Source organism: Melanerpes formicivorus, unplaced genomic scaffold (genome assembly GCF_026170545.1).
Source record: "Melanerpes formicivorus ecotype bairdi unplaced genomic scaffold, bMelFor1.0.p_v2 SCAF_4, whole genome shotgun sequence".
NCBI lineage: Eukaryota > Metazoa > Chordata > Aves > Piciformes > Picidae > Melanerpes > Melanerpes formicivorus.
The window spans coordinates 34,267,407-34,290,162 of record NW_027142356.1 but is presented as its reverse complement, the minus strand read 5'-3'; the positions used below and the strand labels follow the sequence as shown (position 1 = coordinate 34,290,162).

At 44.0% G+C, this 22,756-nt stretch overlaps 1 protein-coding gene and 1 long non-coding RNA gene across 4 annotated transcripts in view; both read right to left on the bottom strand.

The window, feature by feature from the left end:
* The window catches only part of N4BP2 (NEDD4 binding protein 2), a 46,966-nt gene extending 45,143 nt beyond the window's left edge, over positions 1 to 1,823 (bottom strand). The window contains exon 1 of one of the 3 annotated variants that reach the window (XM_068137587.1): positions 1,616 to 1,823. The gene's annotated coding sequence lies outside the window, so the exon portion shown is untranslated. Of the gene's footprint in view, positions 1 to 806; positions 1,146 to 1,615 lie in introns of those variants that run through there. The other 2 variants (XM_068137588.1, XM_068137589.1) reach the window with 2 other exon arrangements.
* Positions 1,824 to 7,062: 5,239 nt separating this feature from the next.
* LOC137440877 (uncharacterized) lies at positions 7,063 to 22,658 on the bottom strand. The gene is made up of 6 exons (XR_010987250.1): positions 22,527 to 22,658; positions 14,483 to 14,575; positions 13,163 to 13,268; positions 8,516 to 8,870; positions 7,645 to 7,796; positions 7,063 to 7,457 (listed from the first exon to the last, which is right to left on the bottom strand). It is a non-coding gene; the product is annotated as an uncharacterized lncRNA (long non-coding RNA).
* Positions 22,659 to 22,756: the final 98 nt, after the last annotated feature.

The following is a 22,756-nucleotide window of genomic DNA, read 5'->3' as shown; positions in this document are numbered from 1 at the left end:
AAAAACCAAACAACAAAAAAACAGACTACAAAATGTATAGGGCAACTCCAGAGTTAAAAACAAACCCAAAACACAACAGGAAAAAGCCTATGAAGAAGAAATGATTTTTGAAGATGTGCTGTTGTATTTCCTTCCAAAGCACTTCACAATCCACAGGAACACAAACTACTGTAACTTCAAAGTGTTACAAACACATGACACAAGCAAACCCTGCCCTAGTCTTGGTGACTGTACCTGAATGAATCAGTGCTAAACCTCTCATAATTACAAGTGTACACCACACTTAAATTTTTCTGCCTTTCTGTAATTTGCTCCAGATTTTCATCTCAACCTTTGGCTCTCCAATCCCATCCCATGACACGCCAACTAAAGCCTTTACTACAGTGAGGGTGACAGGGATGAAGAGCAACCTGATTATCTTCTCTGGTCTTCTGCTTTACCTGAAGTACCAAAAATACTGTTGGAGGCTTTTTTACTTAAGTTCTCTATGAATTATTCTTCTATTTTCCCCTTCAAAGTCCTACAGAAAGACTTGAGATGCATATTTAACTTTGTCAACGCTGTATAGGTCTTTATGACTCAAACTGCTCTTAGCCATTTACGGAAAACAAACAAACACACATTTGAAGTCCGGCTCCTCCAAAGCCTCAAACTGCAGACCATCTCCAAAGCACATGGGAATACTACGCCAGGAAGAACACAACCACGTTAAGCACGCCCCAATGGTTCCTGACTGTTCAAAACAACCAACTCCTGGAAGTACTAATAAAATCTCTTTTATTTTCTTTCGCACGGGGTGAATTTACCTTGCGGGGCTGTGTTCTTTTGCGGGATAGCTTTGAAGTTCAGGGGTACTGCATATGGCTTGCTCGGGACAAACGGGTGAAGCGTTTCCACCGACTGGCCAGCCCCGGACGCTCCGCAGCCGCCACGCAGGCCACAGCAGCCGGCAAAAGAAAGCAGGCCGGGGCCCTTCCCGCGGCTGCCAGGGAAGGAGTCGGTGTTTTTGAGAGGAAGGCCGGGCACTCTGCCCGCCGCCGAGCGCGTTTACACGGTGACTGGCAAAGAAGCATAGGAGGCCAGGCAGCCGTCACCCCACACTAAGGAGTGACCGTACCGCTCGCCACAACGACGGGCAGCGGCGGCCACAACGACGGGCAGCAGCGGCCCCGCCGCAGCTCCAGCCAGGAGGCCCCCAAGAAGGCGCCTGGGGCGGCGCAGGGCAGGCCCGAGCAGCGGCCTCAGCCGGGCGGCGGAGGGACCGGCCCGCCCGCCGCTACCGACAACGCTTCCCCAGCTCCTTCCCGCACACGGCAGCTGCCAGCCGGGCTTGCGGCCCATAGCCGAGCCCCCGGCGGGCGGGCGGACCTGCCGCGCAGCGCCCGCCCCGCTGCCTCCCCTCCCACCCGCAGGCAACTCCTCTCCACTGCCACCGGGCCCGGAGGCACGCGGCGAGGCGGGGGGGCCCTCGCACGCCTGCCCGCCGACGGGAGCCGTCCGCCTCCCCGCCCCTGAAATGGCGAACAACACAGGCCCCGCACCCTATCGGGAGCAGGGGGAGGGCGAGGCTCCTCCCTAGTCCCGCCGCTTCGCGCTAGACCCCGGCGGCCTTTACCTCCCGCCGCTCGGCTCGCTCGCTTACCGCCGGCGGCGGACGCAGGGACTGCGGGAGCTGCTCAGCGGCGGCCGGGGAGAGGGGGCGGCTCCGGCGGAGCCTGCGCCGCGGGGACACAGTGCCGCTCTCCGTCCGGCCGGGGAAGAACAGCCCGGGAAGAGGCTCTCCTGCGCCTCCCTCCTACCGCGGTCCGCCCGGGCACCCCAGTACCGCCCCGACCTCCGGCCGCAGTCGCCGCCGCCGCCTGAGGGGCCTCCTCGGAGGCCGGGCCTACGGTGGGCGGAGGCAGCGGCCACTCCCGGCCTCAAGTGCTCCGGGAGGTTGAGGAAGGCGGGCAGTGGTTATTAGAGAAAGAAAAGGAGAATAAACTGGGAAGTTTGTGGGGTGCCGTCTCCTGCCAGCTGGGGCTATGGGGCGGCTGAGGGCAGCTCTCCTCCCCGAGGGGGTGGCTGCCCTCGCCACCCTCTCCAGCGGTTACCGATTCCATTTGCCTGTCGATACAGCTTCACGTGTTCACCTTCGGTATGAGTAACTGTGCTCTACCGCTGTGGGAATGCCAGTGTGAAAAGACAGACCTTGCCTGTAGAGGGCTTGTTGCTGGATGCATGACGAGAGAGTACAGAGGTCGAGAGGAGTCTAAATCCATTTGCCGTGTAGTGGCAGCTCTGACATTTGGGGGGGAAAAAAAGGATAAACGCGTTGTTTCTGGTGCCGCTGCCCTGTTTTACTGACCAATTTCTAAGGTCGCAGCAGAAGAGAAAGCTACAGTCCCGAATGACGCAGAGGATCTGCGGGCTGCTGCTGAATCTGCGGGCTGCTGCTGGAGGAGAAATAGCATGTAAGCAGCCGGTAGGAGATGAAGTGTTGGAAGTTTTCCGAGGAATCTCACGCGAGTCCAGTGGGACCTGACATCAGTGATTGCAGTGGAGGTTATGAACAGCAACAGGGGAACAGAAGAGCGGACGATCAGGAGAGAGCTTCGTTATCTGCAACGAGTAACAACCGTTTGATGGAGATGGACAATGGAGGATTCTGGAAAGATGAAAAGGAAGAGAGATACGCTTCTTGAGAGACGGAGATGATGATAAGCAGCTCCGATTAGACCTGCTGTGACGCCACCGTGAAGGGAACCTGAACAAGAGGTTTGAATTTTAGCAACACAAAGGGCAAAGCTCTTAAAATAAACGCCCTCTCAAACCAAACAAAACCCAGTTAAACAACGAAAACCTCTACAAATGAGCAAAAAAAGCAAACAAAAAAACCCCATACCAAAACCAACACTCAACGTGAGGCTATACTAAGAAACTTTTCTATGATTTTATAGACGTTTGTTGAGAAATTTCACAATCAAAAACGACCGTTACGATACAACTGGAAAGTTGCTGCTGAAGCTTATTTCTAAGAACGGGACTTAATTACACAGCGGTAGACATCCTTGTGAAGTCTTGTCTCCTTGCCTGCCCAAGCAAGATAACAGGCAGTCTCCCCTTCTTCCGGCATGTTTATCTGATTGCTAGAGGGAGATGGGTGCTTTCCCGTGCTCCATTGTCTTGAGGTACCTCCCTGCCATCTGTACTCAACTGCATCCCATCAGGGCATAATGCCTCAGGAGGACTTTGGCTGGAGGTGTCCCACTGTGATCTTTCTAAGGAACAGAAGCTGGTGAAAGGCAAGAAAAATTCCTCCTCTAAGGGCAATAAGGTCTCCCACCCCCAAGTTTTCTCACATTGTGATTCACACCGTTCAAGGCCGAGATGGCACCCTTAAGCCTCATTTCTCGTTCCTTTTCCAAAGAGGCAAACGAGAAGTGGCCTGCTTATTTAGCCCCTAATCTTAGGTGCTTTGCAAGAAAGACCAAGAAGTGAACCTTAGTGTCTCAGTCACTCTCAGTTACTCCCACTGCTGCTGCCTTCTGGGGCTGGGAGACTCATCTTCTGCCCCCACCAGGACTAACCTGTTTGCATATGAGATGTAACTTTGGGGTTAGTGCCAATAAAGACTAAGGAAGTGCCAAAGTAATAGTTGGTTTGAAGGTGAATTAATTGTGCATGCCTAGGTCACTGTAGTTGTGAAAACTGCAGCAAAAGGGGGCTCAGAGTTTCAAGAGCTTGCAGGGATCCCAGCCCCAGAGTGTGCTGTATTGGGTAGCACAGCAACAGAAAGGCAAGTATCATATTATCATAGTATCAGTCAGGGTTGGAAGGCACCACAAGGATCATCTGGTTCCAACCCCTCTGCCTTGGGCAGGGACACCCCACACTAGATCAGGCTGGACAAAGCCTCATCCAGCCTGGGCTTAAACACCTCCAGGGATGGGGCCCCAACCACCTGGACAACCCATTCCAGGGCTTCACCACTCTCATGGGGAAGAACCTCCTCCTCACATCCAGCCTGAATCTCCCCTCCTCCAGCTTCATTCCATTCCCCCTAGTCCTATCACTACCTGACAGCCTGAGAAGTCCCTCCCCAGCCTTCCTGTAGGCTCCCTTCAGATACTGGAAGGCCACAATTAGGTCACCTGGGAACCTTCTCTTCTGCAGACTGAACAGCCCCAACTCCTTCAGTCTGTCCTCGTAGGAGAGGTGCTCCAGCCCTCTGATCATCCTTGTGGCCCTTCTCTGGACACCTTCCAGCACCTCCATCTCCCTCTTGTAATAGGGGCTCCAGAACTGGAGATTTTATATAAGTAGGTTTTATATAAAGGATTGTATATATTTCACAATGGAAAAAAAAAAAAAAAAAAAAAAAGGCATTTTGAAATCTGTATTCAAAGCCTTTAATGTTTTAGGAATTAAACTGATTTAGGCATTTGCTAGTTGGCCTGTCACTTTTGCTATTCCAGTGCTTATCTTGTCCTCATGCGGTGTGCAATCTTTAAATAAACACAGACAAACATTTACATTTCTAATGCAGTAGGGAAAGCATACGCACACTGCATATACATGCTCATCCACAGGATGTGCTGGTAAGTGAAAAAAAAAAACCACCAAAACCAATAACAAAGTTGTTGAGGGGCTTGGAACACAAGCCCTAGGAGGAGAGGCTGAGGGAGCTGGGGTTGCTTAGCCTGGAGGAGACTCAGGGGTGACCTTATTGCTGTCTACAACTACCTGAAGGGGGGTTGTAGACAGGCAGAGGTTGGTCTCTTCTCCCAGGCAGCCAGCACCAGAACAAGAGGACACAGTCTCAGGCTGCACCAGGGGAGGTTCAGGCTGGAGGTCAGGAGGAAGTTTTACACAGAGAGAGTGATTGCCCATTGGAATGGGCTGCCCGGGGAGGTGGTGGAGTCGCCATCACTGGAAGTGTTCAGGAGGAGACTTGACAGGGTGCTTGGTTGCATGGGTTAGTTGATTAGGTGGTGTTGGATGATAGGTTGGACGCGATGATCTTGAAGGTCTCTTCCAACCTGGTCTGGTCTGGTCTGGTCTGGTCTATTCTATTCTATTCTGCTGGGTGTTTTTTTGCCAGGGCTCATAAAAGGAAAGCAAATAACTATTCACAGGATCACAGGATGTTAGGGGTTGGAAAGGACCTCCAGAGATCATCTAGTCCAACTCCCCACTGGAGCAGGACTATAGAATCTAGCACAAGTTGCACAGGAGTGCATCCAGATGGGTCTTAACTGCATGTGTCCAAAATTCTGAGAGAAAAGCCTTGATCAGCATTTGTGCGTGCATGTGGTGGCAAGCGATGGTTCCACGCATGTGCCAGGCAGGAACTGTTCTCTTACTTCATGTGTTCAGTGTCTGGACAAGTGTCAGAAAGCAAATACTTTTTCTTTAAGGGTGTGATGCTGGTAGTGTCTTAATCATACGCTTGGAAAAATAGGTCAGGCAAATTCCAGTCTAATGACTCCGTCTTTATACTTCTAAGGTTGCCAAAAAAGTGGAAGGGAGAGATTTCCAGTACACGAAGTCTGATAGACTCCATTAAGCTGCATTGCTAGTGGGGTGTTGCTCCTGGCTCTCAATGCATGAAACTATGTTATTCTTTGCCAGTTCTACATATTCCAGTATTTGACACCATGAAAATGCCAGACTAATTTGGGTACTGGCAGATCTGTCACTACCAGAGTTAACACTTTAAACAGGAGGGATCTGGGTATCCAGATAATTAGAATCCCTGTAATAATGGTGCTTTCATGTGTTTTCTTTTTCCTTTTCTTTTTTTCCTCACAACTTTCTCAACCAAAACACAATGATCACCTAATATCTGCTATTGTGTTGGGGTTTATTTTCATTCCTTTGTCTCTTCCTATGTCTACAGCTGTCTTGTTTTTTACTTGGAGTGTGTTGAACATACAGCATGTAATCTGTGCTGTTTGGCTCAAGTGTTTGGTCTGCCCTTCACTGAATGCTTTAACAAGATATTTTCCATTTCAGTTTCTACAATGCTGCATTCTCAAAGTAAAAATGCTTTACTGTGTTCCTGCTTATAACTCATATTAAAATTGTATTATTACCAGAGCTGGGCCATAAACCCAATGAAATGTCCATTTCTTTCAATGTTTCTGATTATACACAGCTGAAGTCTTCTCAGCAAATTGCACTTTCCTTTCTTCTATGCTCAAATTGTCTTTCACAGAATCATAGAATGATAGGGGTTGGAAGGGACTTTGGGAGCTCATGTAGTCCAACCTCCCTGCCAAAGCAGGATCACCTAGGGCAGGTCACACAGGAATGCATCCAGGTGGGGTTTGAAAATCTACAGAGAAAGACTCCACAACCTCTCAGGGCAGCCTGTTCCAGTACTCTGTCACTCTCACAGTAAAGAAGTATTTCCTCATTTTGAGGTGGAACTTCCTGTGTTCCAGTTTGTGCCTGTTGCCCCTCACCCTGTCACTGGGCCCCATCTTCTTAACGTGCACCCTTAAAGGATTTGTAAACACTGATCAGATCCCCTCTCAGCCTTCTCTTTTCCAGTCTAAACAGCCCCAGGTCTCTCAGCCTTTTCTCATAAGAGAGACGGTCCAGACCCCTCATCATCCTCATAGCCCTGCATTGGACTCTCTTCAGTAGTTCCCTCTCTGTCTTGAACTGGGGAGGAGCCCAGAATGGACACAGTACTCCGTATGAGGGCTCACTAGGGCAGAGTAGAGGGGCAGGATAACCTCACCCTCTAGTCGCATTCTTAATGCACTCGAGGATATCATTGTCCCTGTTGGCTACAAGGACACATTGCTCTCTCATGGTCAACTTACTGTCCACCAGGACTCCAAGGCTCTTTGTGGAGCTGCTCTCCAGCAGATTGAGCCCTAAATTGTACTGGTGCATGGAGGTGTCCTTGTTGCATTTCATTGGGCTCCTCTCTGCCCAGCTCTCCAGTTTGTCCAGATGTCTCTGAATGGCAGGACAGCCTTCTGCTATGCCAGCTAATCCTCCCACTTTGGTATCATCAGCAGACTTGATGAGGGTACACTCTATCCCTTCATCTTTCAGGGTCTATAGTTAAAAAAGATTAGATTAGATTACAGTAGATTGGACCTGGATTGGCAAGAACCATTTGCACTAAATTGTTGGTTTGATGACCATTCAGGTGAAGCAAGACAGACATTTTTAACCTTGTCAGTTGAAATGTTTTATTTGTCTTTGCAGTAACATGTTGAATATGGGATAATAAATACTGTGGGAAAGCACCTGAGAAGTTAAGGGGCTTTAAAACTTCATACCTGCCTGCCTGCAGTACATCTGAAATAACTTCTCTTTCCAGGAACTTAAGGTATAGGTTTTATCATTATTCTGAGTTTTAGTTCAGACCATTACTACATAGAGTCAAGCCGCAAATTATCATGGGTTTTTCCATACTTCTCAGAGGAGAAATTAAAATAGCCCCCAAGCAGTTCCTGCAGAAAACATTTTCATAAAAGTTGATTTAGTCTCTCTGTGGTATAACTTTTCCTAAGGAGCCTTCCACATTCTGTTCCCAACCTTAGGTTTCATTTTCCATTGGGGGGAATAAAAAGTGTTAGCTTCCCACCCCCCCCATCCTTCCCCCCACCCTGCCTTTTTCTTTTTTTTCAGTGGATTTACCTTAATGCTGATTTAAGATGTTTAACTTGGCTTCTTGGAAAGTCTGTGTCTCCAGTTAAAATTACTTTGTCCATGATCTTGGAGTTCGTATTCCTACAAAGGATAACTCCTTCCTCAGCCAGAATTTGATTTCCAAAATAGAAATCTAATTCCTTAAGTAAAAATGAAACAAAAAGAAAGGAGGGGAAAGATAGAAGCCATATGAAAATAAATATTTGCAGAATAAATCACTTAACTCTCTCTTTTCCTCCCACCCTCTCCAGACTTAAATCAAATGCATAGTGAATTGTGGTGTTTTATCTCCATAAAGGAATTCCACATCTGGTTTCTATACTTGGGAGTATATTGATTTTCTTTTCCATATATCTATTGATTCCATGATTAACTGTAGAAAGAGGTCAGTATCTCTGCAGTAATGTGAGTTAATTCACATATACTTTTTTCCATCCAAAATAGTTTTTAGTACAGCTGTTAAAATTAACACATCAAAAATGTACTATGATATTAAAACAATGCCCTCATTCTCTTTATACAGCATTCTACTTCAGCATCATTTTAAATGGGGGGAAAATAGTATTGAGAAGCTGGAAAAAAATCTAGATCATGGGGCAATTTTTGCCCCACTGAAGACAATAGCAAAAATTCTATTGGTTTCAATAGGATCATGTTTCTAGGTGAGCAGGTCACACTAATTAATTCCAGGATTAGCACTAATGAGCTGAGAAGTTACTTAACAAATAAGTACTTTGACCTACCCATCAGTAAACCATCAGTTTATAAGGTTACTGCTGAACATTAATAGTTGTAAATTTTGTCACTCTGATTTAAAGGCATTCTAAAGCAGCACAATACTACTCTTCATTTAAAGTACCTGCACTTAATGAAACACTCCTGGTATACTGCAGAACAGATACACTAAACAGTGCCAGAATATATGCTTGGGGAGAGCAGATGCAGAGAGATGGTAACAATAAATGCTGCAATCCAAGAAGTAAAGAATTGCACTGCAATGTATCTTCTCTGCAGGCAAAGAACGGGGTCATGCTCATAGAGCTGACAGAAGCCTCAGTGCTGCAAGGGCCTTCTGAATTTGGAATCAGCTCACTCTTGGGTTGTGATTTGTGGTGAATCCAATTCCTGTTATGGCTGTTCTCTGCCATGCTGTTGTTATCAGTCTGATGTGTCCAATTTCATGGATATCAAAAATCCACCCTGATCCTTTTAAGCTGCAGAAAGGAAAAACAAACGATGCTTAATATCCCTCCTTGGCACATGAGAAAATGTAATATGCTGACTTTCATTGTAACTGTCCTGCTTTTATCTGTGGAGTATCACTGCCTTTATTTTTAAAAACTGCTTTGATCCCATCCCTTAGGAGATTTAGTATCAGAGAGCTTAGAGATCAGTGGTGGTTGAAGAGATGTGGTTTAAGTAAGATGGTTTAATGATTTAAGAGTTGGTTTAAGAACAAGGCTAGTGGTAAACTTGTGTTATTTGTATTATTTTAAAAGTCAGATATCATTTATGTCACTGCAGTAATTAGACCAAGCTTATCAAGGAAAAAAACCCAAAACAAACCATACACACAAGAGTAATATTGGACACTTCTGTAACTGTTTAACCATCCCCAAAATCTCTTGGGGGAAAGAAAAAGCCAAACCAGCTATGGGGCATCTACTTCATACATCCCTTAGCTGAGAACACTTCTCCAACAAAATGCACCCACTGTTTAACTATCCCATGCAATACCAGAGAGCAGGTTACCAGACATCAATGTACTGCTCAGCTGGAATTGTAGGAACTCTGCAAGCAGGGTGCTCTTATCTGAACTGGAATTTGACCAGGATGTGGAAGTTTACTTAATGGTTTTTACAAAACAATTGTATGGAGAACGTTTCCAAGAAACGCTGTCATTAATGACCTCCATTCACTGGTAAAGCCATAGCTGTAAGAGCAAAGCTGCCTCAGGAGAGAAAAATCTCCAGCTTTCCAATCTGCAAGGTAACTCTCTTCAGGCAGCTGTTAAGAGGACAGCCACAGCTGCAGAAGAAATTACATTGATTTTGAACTGGCTACAATTTTCTAGGTTAAGACAGAACTAATATAATTTGAGAATTTTCAGTAAGACTTCAGCAGTTTATTTTCTTGGGCAGCTGAGCTTCTGGGCTATTTTGGCCAGAAAGTCGAGTGCTTAAGACTTAACCAGACTCCTAAGTGATAGCTACCAAATCTGAATCATCCTGTGCTGGACTTTGTCTTCACTAAGGCAAAAATGGGGCAGAGACAGGAAAGGAAAGAAATTGGTTTATTTTGGTTGGGAAAGTGTCATATTAAATGTATTAGAGGATCTAAATCATCTTATGTCCTGACCTGTTTACCTTAATCACAACAGCATGTAAGAACTACAAACCTTAATTTAATCACATAAAGGTATCCTGTATCACTGAAAGTAACTCTTTTCCTTAGAACAAAACAGATATATTTCCTCAAATATATGAATTCCTAGGTTTATCTAATGGGACAAAGTCATGCTGAGATCTAAAATTAAACAAATGAAACTAAATCATTTATTGAAAAAAAAAAATCAATTTAACATTATAAAGAAAAGATTTTAAAGCTATCAGTTGTTGTTTTCTTTAACTATATATACTCATGGACTGGTTTGGATTGAAAGGAACCTTTGGACTGGTTTAGATTGAAAGTTCCACCTCCTACTAGACCAGGTTGCTCAAGGCACCAGACAACCTGGCTTTCAACCTTTCCAGTCATGGAGATTCCACAACTTCTCTGGGCAACCTGTTCCACTGCCTCACCACCCTCATAGGGGAAGAGTTTCTTCCTAGTGCCTAATCTAAATCAAGCTGCTTCTAATTTGAAGCTATTATTCCTGACCCTGTCACTCCATGCCTTTGTAAAAAGTCTCTCTCCAGCTCTCCTGGAGGACCTCCTTCAAATATTGGAAGGCTGCTATAAGGTCTCTCCTTCTCTTCTCCAGCTGAACAATCCCAACTCTCTCAGCCTGTCATAATCTGACTTATCTCAGTTTATGTATTTTCATATTTATGGGGTTTGTGATGTTAAAGGTATGAGTCCAATTCACCTCACTAAAACACTGGGGAAAAAATTCATTAAAATCCTTCAGTGGTTCTAAATAAACCCCAGGATTTTCATTTTACTGGATTTTTTTGGGGGATGTCTATTTTTTGCTCCAATTCAGAAAGTTTTAGCAGTTAAACTATTAGACCTTGCTGCAGAATGGCATTTCTTGGTAGATCTCAGGTTAAGTATATGGCTGAATTTTAGGCAAGTTTCAAGATGAATGTAACTTGAATAAACAAATGCTTTTACCTGTCAAGAAAGACTCTACTCCACTGTCTGTACAATTAATTTACCAGAAGCTAAGAGCTTGCCAATCATAACTTTACCTCACAGTGACTGACTTTCAATTAATATAAGACTTAAAAAAATATAAAAATCCATTTTATTTCTTTCCTCCAAGTTTCACAGAGGCCTTGTTTCCTGCTCAGGCCTGTGTGTTGTACAAAATTTTCTGATACCACAACTCAAAGGCTTCAAAATTCTACAAGTGTCTTGCAGATATCCTCTGTAGTGTTGATTTTCCTTGCTCACCATTTGCTATACAGAAGCTGGCAAGTTCCAGCTACCCTTGTGCTTGACCTGTCCTAAACATCTTTAAATTACTCCAACTAAATTGGGAAACTTGTTATGGTCTAAACCCAGTAGCACTCATTTATGAAGTAAAATTCATTAGCTAGTTTCTCAATTTGAGTAACTTGTATGTTGCATGTCTTATGCTGAAACAAGAAGCTGAAGAGATGGGGGAAAGCAGCAGGGAGTGATGTGCATTTAAAAACAGCTGTATAGACTACTTTTTGGTTATTAAGGAAGTTCTTTGTTCAGTATGTCCTTATTTGTAACTATCTCATGATTAAACCAAATTACTTAGATAGAAAACCAACTCCATGGCTATTTGGTCATTGCTGAATATGAAGCAAGGCTGTCTTTTGCTTTCCTGTAAATTCTTTTTGTTGTTGTTGTGTTTCCCCCCCCCCCCTTTTTTTCATCTCTTTAAAATCTACCTATCACTTCTACTTTTTAACATTTCACGCCCTCTGTCAGTGGAACTGGGGCCACATTCTTTCCCAGTGAATAGCCACAGCAACAAAAGAAACTCAAATTTAGAAAGCTGCTGGCAGCTAAGGTCCACCTCACTAATTTCAGAGACATAAAATAACAGTCCTTGTGACAGGATGGTCTACAGCTTCCAAGTTATATGAGGGATTAGGTCTTAGACATGCCAAATTCATGCCAGTGCCAAGTCCAGACAACGAGGGAGTCAGGTCTTAAGGCAAGCTCCACTCCACCCTGCTCCAGTTGATGATACTCAGATTGGTAATGATACTCAGATTGGTATCTGTAACCAGATACAGCTCACATACACAATTCAGGATGGAGGAGAAGTGGTGTCACTTGGATCTGGGCCCAGCTGCATTAGACAACTTATTAAAAATAAACCAAAATAAAACAGCAGATACAACCAGCATAAAAACATGTTCAAGCTTTCTGTAAGTAGGTGATCAAACACTGAACTCTTTCAATTGTTCTTCTGTTTACATACCCCAAAATCGAGAATTTAAAAGAACACTGGAATATCACAGTATCACTTAGGTTGGAAAGGACCTCGAGGATCATCGAGTCCAACCTATCAACACAGACCCCATGACTAGACCATGGCACCAAGTGCCACGTCCAATCTCCCCTTGAACGCCTCCAGGGTCGATGACTCAACCACCTCCCTGGGCAACCCGTTCCAATGACGAATGACTCGCTCGGTGAAGAACTTCCTCCTCACCTCGAGTCTAAACCTCCCCTGGCACAGCTTGAGACTGTGTCCCCTTGTTCTGGTGCTGGTTGCCTGGGAGAAGAGGCCAACCCCTTCCTGGCTACACCCACCTTTCAGGTAGTTGTAGAGGGCAATGAGGTCACCCCTGAGCCTCCTCTTCTCCAGGCTAAACAATCCCAGCTCCCTCAGCCCCTCCTCATAGGGCTGTGTTCAAGGCCTCTCCCCAGCCTTGTTGCCCTTCTCTGGACACGTTCAAGTGTTTTGATGTCTTTCTTAAACTGAGGGGCCCAGAACTGGACACAGTACTCAAGGTGCGGCCTAACCAAAGTATTTTCCATGTAATTCTTCAGTTTCTGCAGGTTTGCTCAGCTACCTTCATGAAAGATTATTTTTGCAGCTTCCAAATATGCAAAGCCAAAACCTCATTCAAAAGGAGCTTTCATATTAAATAAATAGGAACTGTAGGTGTAACTAATTTTAAAGTATATAGCAGAACATCTAACCATACTGTTCTTAGAATTAGGCTTCTCCATTTCAGCCTGAATTTGGCAAAATTGTACTTATTGATTGCAAATAATTATATTTTAAATATCCTTGCAATTCACTCAGTGCTGTTTATTTCCCTTTCTAGCTCTGCATTTTCAGTGTGCTCACATGAAACTCCCTAACGCTCAGGCAGCTGCAGATTCTCCACCACATGGAGAAAGCTCCTCCCATTTCTCCTGTTCATTCATACCTCTTCTGTTCCTGTTTCTCATACCTGGGAAGAGGAGAAGGGAAAAATCTTTTAGAAAGGACCACAGAGACAAACAGCACAATAAAGAGTTGGTAAGACAGGCTAACTATTACAGCAAATTAGATGAAATTCAGGAAACTATAAAGCTCTTCTGTTTATTATTATTATTAATGGATGATGTCAGCATTTCTGTACTTTCTTTAGTGTTATTTCACCCTGTATGATGCTGTTTCCTTAGGGGATTTAAGTATTTAATGCTAGATAAAGTTTTTCTCCCATGTAAGTATTGTTCTGTTCTCTCCTACTATATTCACAATCTGACAGACTTGTCAATGTATTTTTTTCTTATACATTGTTTTTACTACAAAGCTGTGTGAGAGAACATAACTGTTATGAAGCAAGGATACCAGCCTAACAGACTGTATTTAGGCAGTGTCAAGCTAAATGATACTGAAAATGGATGCAAAAAAATGGGTCGTTTTCTCCCCCATATTCAGGATTAGAGGTGGCTGCTGAGCAGATCTTGAAGAAAATGTTCAAAATATTGATTAAATATTGATCAATGGCATTGCATAAGCAAAACCCAAGTACATCTAGTGACTTAAAAACGTTCACATGCTGGCTAAAGGTCTTTGTGTGCCTTTTTAATGGTCTCTGATAAAAGAAGTTTACAATTTCAGCATCCACTTCCTTGAAAATATAAATGATAAGGTATAAGTGTGCAGTGTCTGGAAGATAAAAATTGAGACATGCTTAAGAAAGCAAGTGCTTAATGTGCTCAATACAGTGTAGTTACAGTATATTACACAGAGTACACATGAGCTGCCTTGCCAAATTCAGTTGGGATATAAATAGTGGTATTAGATGTTGGTGAAATTCTAAGTGGATAGGTATAAGTCTGCTTTGCAAACAGTAATCCCTCTGCTGGCATTTAATATCACCTTCAGTACTCTGCTATTATGGACTTACTTATATTCCATTATAGAGAATATTTGTTTACAAACCTGGCTACTGTGAACACAGCTTTTGTATTACCAAGCATTCATGTCTGTCAAGACTATACTTTTGTCATTTCTGTATTTGCTCTTACCTTGTCTAGCCAAGTTCTGGCTTTGTCTATTCAAGACCTGATATTTTGTCATTTCTTTAGACACCAAGTAGTTGTCTGTCTGCTTTGTTAAATACCCATTTAAGTATCAGCTCAAATAATCTTAGTTACTTTCCCTGCTGCTACATACACTGAATTTAGGAAAATCTTCTTCCATTGATATTCAGTATTCTCTGCTGCTGCACCACCATGTTGTCAGCGTGCTGTCCTGTTGGCAGGTGACCTGCATGGATGCAAACATCCAGGGTGTTAACCAAAGTTAGAATCATAAGAATGAAATGGCCAAAGCTGCACAATCCAAAGAAGTAATTTTATTTTGTAAACTCAGATGTAAGTTGGTCTCTACAAGGATGTGAAATGCCAACTCTCATATTCCAGGTCCCAAATGGTGCAGTGGTTTTTAACGATAATCCCCTCAAGCCATTCACAGAACACATTGATTGAATCATCATTAGCTGCTTTCCGAGCAGTGTAAACCTATATGATCAATATACTTCCTGACTTTGTTCAAAGGCAAACTGTAATGATTCAATTGCTCAGAGTTATACCCAAACACTTGGTGTCTTCCCGAGCTTGATAAATGGAACCCCTTTTGAAGCCCTGAATAGCACACCACATACCTATCCATCATCCTGAAATGACCCCCATCATTACAGCACAGCTCTGAGGCTGCACATCTATTCATCAAACATCTTTCTTTGACCAGAATGGTACATTCCAAGTTCAGATTCATTTGTAAAGTTTCATATAATTCTTTTTTCTTAACTGTGAGCAGCAGATATTGTATGAGAATCAGGAACAGCAGCAGCACAATTGATACTTTTCATGGAGGAGCCTCAATCAGAATGGTAGTACCACACAGGTTCTCATTTTTTAACAGATCACAGTAGCATGGTTTGGGTTGGAAGGGATCTTAATGATCCATGGGCAGGGACACCTTCCACTACACCCTGTTGCACAAGGCCCAGTCCAGCCTGGCCTTGAACACATTCAGGGAGGGGGCAGAGGGAGAGACTTTGCTCACATTGCCTTCCCTCCAGCGGGCAGCCACCATGGGCTAAACAGGTTACCAAACTTCCCATTTCCTCTGAGCAGTCCCACACACAGAGAAATGCTCCAAATCTGCCTTGTCATTTGAACACAAAGAGCCAGCCAGCAGGTCAACGGAGGTTCTCCTCCCCTGGCGACACCACACCTGGAATACTGTGTCCAATTTTGGACTCCCCAGTTAAGAGACAGGGATCTGCTGGAGAGAGTCCAAGGGTGAGCTATGAGGATGACTGGGAGACTTGAACATCTCTCCTATGAAGAAAGACTGAGAGACCTGGGGCTGTTTAGTCTTGAGAAGGCTGAAAGGGGATCTTATCAACATCTGTAAATATCTGAGGGGAGGGTGTCAAGATGAAGGTGCCAGGCTCTTTTTGGTGGTGCCCAGTGATAGGACAAGGAACAACAGGTATAAGCTAGAACACAGGAGGTTTCACCTCAACAGGAAGAGACACTTCTTTATGGTGAGGGTGCCAGAACACTGGTACAGGCTGCCCAGAGAGGCTGTGGAGTCTCCTCTGGAGACTTTCAAAACCCACCTTGGTGTGTTCCAGTGCCACATGCCCTAGGTGATCCTGATTTGGCAGAAGGATTGGGTTCAATGATCTCTGGAGGTCCCTTCCAACCCCTAATATTCTGTGATTCTCCTATTATAGCTGCAGGTAACTGTGGATTTCCTTGCAGCCTGGATGGGAAAAAAAAAATCTGGGAAAGACTTTGCAGAACAGAAAAGCTGAGAAACTTAGAAAATGGACTCATTTTAAGTGACCTTAGGTAGATGACATTAACAGGCTGTCACAACCACTTCTGGTGTGCAGCAAGGATTACAGAGCCAATAAAAGGCTAATGAAAAACACAGGCTATTCTTGAATGTGCCATAAATAAAATAATTAATAAAAACTGAATATAGGCTAACTTCATGCTTAATGGTCTAGCTACAGAGGCTGTTCATAAATTCACTTACCTGGGATCAAAATTATGCAATCAGAACCTGTCTGATAGAAACTGGAAAAAATGGTAGAAGAGTTGATCCATCCATGGCTTCCTTTGTAGAAGCCGGGGGGCGGGGGGGGGGAGGGGAGAACATTTCACCTCAAAAAGTGGAAAGATCTGACTGGTGAAATGCTTAATTTTTTTGTAGTAGCAACTTATGAATATGAATTCTGAGAAATTATTGATAGTGACAGGAAGAAAATTGAAGCTTTTAAGATGTGTAGCAAGCAAAGACCCTTGCATATCTCCTGGGCAGAAAAGATGATAAATGCTCATAATATTAAATACATTATTGGAGAAAAGTAGACCTGGTTGTCAGAAATGAATAGGTGAAAGTATATGTGCTTGGGACACATCAGAAGTAGAGATGGAAATAACCTTGAGAATGTAATTATGGAGTGTGAATGGTGACAAGTCATCATAATAGAGAACAGTTAGAAAGGAGGTGGATAGATGGCACATAGTAGGCTGCTGTGACTTCAGTTTCTGAATGCTCAAAACCAGCAGCAGATCACAGAGGCTTCTAAAAATTCTCCTATAAAATTATCAACATGCAAGTGCCAATAAATTGATTTTACTTCACTTGCAAGCTAAGGAAACAAGTGCAATTGTTCTGTCAATGCAGCATTTGGTAAATTTTCTGTATTTGCAACTATACACTTTTTCACAACGGCTTAAATATACTGACAATGATAAGCTTTGTCATTCCTGAACAGGCTTTGATACTACAAAGGTCTTGTGGAAAATAGAACTCAGAATAAGCACATTTTCACACAGCACAGGAGAAAGTCCTTCTTACCAAAACCAGAGCAGAGTAACCCTAAGCCCTTTGTTCAGGACAAAACACACCTCTTGGCCTGTTACTAGATGAGAGTACTTTCACTCCAAATACCCTCTGCAATGTGATGCCTTCTGGAGTTGTTTCATGATTGCAACCCACATCATGAAGAAACTTACATTTGACTCAGGTGAATGTAACCACTGCTCTCAATTTATGATAACAGGTAGCTAAAACAACTAGGTGCTGTTATCAAAGCTAGGTTAAACCACAAAGTTTAATTAGAGACCTCGGAGATATCTCTGAAGGTCCAGTGCAGCAATCTTAGAGGCTATGATTTGACCTGGAGGAGCTGCTTGCAACTGCTTCTGAGAGAGAATCAACAGATGGACAAAGAGCAAAGATGACTGGGAACAAGGACAAGGGAATAAAAGAATGCTTCTGTGCAAAAGTGAGGAAAAAAAATGTTTTCTGGGGTTTGATTTCTACTGAGTTCAGAGGAACTGGTGCTTTGTAGGAAACAACATATGTATAATTTTAGAAGTAAACAGGCCTTCACAAGGAGGAAAAAACCCATTCATGATTAGGAAGCAGCCTGCTGGATGGCAAAAACTGGCTAAATGTTAACAGATGAAAGCAAGTAATTAAGCTCCCTACCTTGACATATTTGACTGTGACTTAAAAGTGTTACAGTGAAGGACCACACTCCACCACCTGGTTCTGCAAGGCAGGAGCTTTCAAGAGCACAGCTATTATTAGGAAGACAAGTGCTTTCCTAACCCACCAGATAGGATTTCTTACTTGTCTGCCCAGTTGAGTGACAGATATGCCTTCTTCTGCAGTTCATGACACACTGTTGTGTCTTGATAGGACTATTTCCTTCTTGATCACTATTACTCTCCGTGCTTACTGTACTAACAAAGACCTGAGGACAACCATTAAGCTGTTCCTGGAAACGTGTGCATAGCTTAATTTAATCAACATGAATTAAAGGATTTTCTGTGCTTAAAGTAATCACTCTATGCTCTATTCTGTTTCACCAGAAAGTTGTTTCGTTCTGAAAACCCTGTGCTGTGTTATTTCCCCTAGCAGTAAAAACATCATATTGTCCTTTTCTTGGTACCTTCCTCTAATGCCTCCAGAGGAGGGACCCCACAAATCTAGCATCCTTTTATTTCAGTCTGCTTTTAAATGACACTTGCAGTGGTAGTCTAAAATATATTAAAATAAACAAACAAACAGATTGGAATAAAACTATTCCAATAAAAATAATGGTAGTAAATGTCAACAGATCCAAACACAAATTTGTTCAGGTAGGGACTCAGTAAAGTCTAGGTAAAAACTAAAGGGCTGGGTCTTAGTATCTTAAGGGGGTCTACAAGAAAGCTGGAGAAGGACTTTATAGGGTGTCAGGTAGTGATAGGACTGGGGGGGAATGGAAAAATAAAAAGAAATGGGAAGATTCAGAAGAAGTTCTTCCCCATGAGGCTGGTGACACACTGGAACAGGTTGCCCAGGGAGGTGGTGGAAGCCCCATCCCTGGAGGTTTTTAAAGCCAGGCTGGATGTGGCTCTGAGCAACCTGATGTAGTGTGAGGTGTCCCTGCCCATGGTAGGGGGGTTGGAACTAGATGACCCTTGAGGTCCCTTCCAACCCTAATAATTCTATGATTATTATTAGACAGAGCCATCCATTAAAACCAAAAGGATCATGTGAACCTGGCTACAGCTGTACAAGAAGCAGAGTCCAAGTCAGAGCTCTGGCTGAAATTAGAAGGGTGAAGGTCAAACAAGCAAAGGCAACAAACCAGAGACTAGCAGCTGTAATCATATCTGAAAGCTGATTTCTCCACTCTTCAGATTAATCTTAGGACAGGTCATATTATCTGAAGCTTTTATGTTTGCACATTCTGAAAATGCCATGCATATATTCAAGCTAATTGGCAGTTAAGTGTTCATTCATACCTCCCTTAATTGGGAGTGGTATCAGAACCTCACGTTTTGTTTTAGACCTTTAGAATTTCAAATGGTGCAGAAGTAGGAATCCAGCTGCTTCTCTTCTAAGATGGACCATTGCCTAATCATCCCATGATTACAGAATTTGCACCTACTCCTCTCTCAACCACTTTGCTGATCATCATCTGTCTATGACTCATTCAAGACACCACATATCTGACTAACAGCTTCTTAACTAATGGCTATCCTAAGAGCACTGAGGCTTTTACACTAGGCTGCTGACAAAATACCCCTGGGTATAGATCCAAGGCATGCTATCAACGTAACCTTGCTATCTGAACCTATAGTCAGACTGCAGATGATACCAGAAATGGATCAGTCCACCAGTAGAAACTGCACTTACATTTAATGGCTAAGGACTCCAACAACACTGATGCTGAAAGGTGGTCAGTTTTCAGAGAACATCTCCTAGATACCCAACTTTCTACTGATGCATTTCAGAACTTTTCCTGTGTTATACTACAGATAAGAAATTCTGAAAATTAAAACATCTTCAAACACTACTTTGTAGTAATTGCTAATTACCTATCTGAAGTCTGCAAGAAGATAGATCCTGGTCCACAACCAAGAGTACTCAGTCCTGTGTAGGTTTTCACAACCAACTTGCTCAAGATAAAATTTTAATTAAATGACCAGACTTTCCCTGGCACTTTCAAGTGAAATCTCTGAACTTCCACACCTAACTACATGCTGTTTTCAGTGTAAGTATGCCTCAGAATGTATTTAACTTAGGCTGAAAACCAGTTGTGGGAGAGCAGCCCTCTGCTTTTTCATTCTTACTCCTACTTCATGATCTGTTGTATAAAAATTTCCAAGTAAAGATGGTATCACTTTGTGAAAAGCTTGTAACAAGAAGAAAACACTATGCCACTGTGAGTCACATTAATGGTGTACATCAAATACTGCTTTTCAGCAACAATTCTTGAAAATAAACATTGAAAACAATAAAAAAAAGGCAAGCAAGCTCTGAGACTTAGGTGAAATTTCCAGAGTATCACATCCATAATACTTCAATTCTGCTGAAAGAAAAGCCTGCCTAATGTCTTCCTAGTTTTATGCTTGGGTCATAAAAAACTTAAGCAAAGTTTGCTTTAAATTTATTTCCTGAATAATTTTTACTATCTTACAGTCTCTTTGTTTTATTTAAGTTGAAGGAGCTAATGTAAGTTTTTCATATATCCCTTTTTTTTTTAATAATAGTTACAGAACAATCTTCCAGGATTTGTTCCTGATTTAATATAAGTGTATTAAAGAATTGACACCAAATTAATTGTTTATATTAGCAATTTGATTTGGAAAGCTAATAACCCAGTATGTAGGGATAAAACTCCCCCAAATTATTAGAAGTGTAATAGTTTTGACAGTACAGATTACTTTATTGACAACAAATGAGAGTCAATAGCTAGTCTGAGTACTTCAGCTCCAAGGCAAATCTAAATGGCCTCTGAAGTCTGGGTTAGGAGAAGGATTAAATGTTTGGTTTATTTATTAAATCAGTGCAACCTTGTTAAAAGAGAATCATGTATCACACCCTTATGGTCACCTGTCCATTGTGAGTGCCTCAATCCATCAATCCTCAAATCTGAAGAGAATAGTTTTGTTCAAGCCTGGACTCATAGCCAGATTTAAACACCTTGTCTGATAGCATCCTTCTAGATTTTTATATCAGTGTCTGAGATCTCGTAAGTGTGCCCTGCAAGTCTCAGTTATTTTCACTGTAACCCATCTGAGCTAGTTCCAACAGACACTCAAGACTTGTAACTCCTCTAGGATAACTCTGCTGGTAGACAAGGAACACAGGTGTAAGAGAACAATTTCCCACATGCTACTACACTAGAAGTACTTGGAAGCCCCATAGTCTTTCCATGTATTCCTCCCACACCTTGTAAATCTGGAATTTGACATACTTCACCATCATCTTACTCAGCCCTTTTCCATCCCCTCATCTTCTGCTGTGCCCAACAAGGCCCCTGTCACACATCTGCAGCTCCATCCCTCCATGCAGGCTGATTCTAGCTTCCAACCTTTAATTTGCTCAGTAGAAAATTCATTAGAGATTTTCAAAGCTGAGATGATACTTTTAGCTGGTTTGAGCAAGGAAGTATAGTCATCTGAAGACCCTAAGTTAGTTTTGATCAGTTAATAGTCACCTTTCAGTAGTCATGCACATATAATCACAGAATCATTAAGATTGGAAAAGACCTCTAAGATCACTCAAGTCCAACCATCAGTGCAACACCACCATGCACACTAAACCATGTCCCAAAATGCCATGTCTTCCTGGGTTTTGAACACCTGCAGGGATAGTGACTCCACAACTTCCCTGGGCAGCCTGTTCCAATGCCTGACCACTCTTTCAGTACAGAAATCTTTCCTAATATACAAACTGAACCTAGACCATTTCCTCTCCTTCCATCACTTGTTACCAGGGAGAAGAGACCAACACCCACCTGACTACGATCACCTTTCAGAGTTGTGGAGAGCAAGCTTTCCCCTGAGGCTTCTCCAGAGTAAAAGTCTGCTCTAAGCAGGGCGAGCATCTGGAAAGCACTTTATAGCCACCTATACTTACTTCAGGCATGCAGGGCGCACAATGCAGCTTCACAACACACAGCTGTATCATATCCCGCCTCACTGCTGACTTTCCAGACATGCCCCATCTCTTGGAAGTCCGAAAGAATATTAAATTGCAAAGACATTTTGCACGGAAAGATTTCCTGAGTTGCCTGGCAAGGGCTCTTTCAGTCTGCACATTCAAGTTTCTCCTGAAGATTTATAACTAAATTAATGTTTGAAATACTCATCTGCCCAACAACGAGGAAGAAAAATTTAGACGTCGAGATGCGGACGCTGCTCTTCTCCCCCCCATCTGCCTGAAGAGGGGCTATTACTCCTGCCTGTCAGAGTGTCACCTCAAACACTGTTTCCCCGCATTTTCTTTCTTATCGCGCCCACTAGGCCTCGTCACCCGCACCAGGTTACCAGGTGCTTGAGGGACCCGCCAGACGGGACCACGCAGCCATGAGCAGCCCGACCCGGTGAAGAAACACAACCATGCCTCTCCTTCCCCTCCGGTACACGGCCCTGCCGCCATGCCCAGCAATCACGGCAGCTGACCCCTGCCGCCCAGACTTCGGCCTCGGAATCGGCCCTCGTCCCCCCGCCCACGGCCCAGGAGAGCCCCGCGGGGCCGAGTCCGGCTCTCAGGTCGCGGCCCGTCCGGCCCGGCCCGTCCGCTCCATGGGTTTTGGCGCCAAGCTAGAGGCAGCGCTGCGGCGGCCGTACCCGGTACTGCCCGGCGCCACCGCCCTGCGCGGGGTTCAGCGAGCTACGAGACTTACTGGCCGGCCTCCCCCTCGCCTTGGGGCTGGGGGGATCCTGGCTGGGCGGCGCTGCGGGCCAGGCCCCAGGCCCGAGGGCGGGCGGGCAGGGGGAGGGAGGCGGCGCGAAGCCTCCTCCCGGGCTGTTCTTCCCCGGCCGGACGGAGAGCGGCACTGTATCCCCGCGGCGCACGCTCCGCTGGAGCCTCCCCCTCTCCCCAGCCGGCGCCGCCGCTGCTGCTGCCGCCACC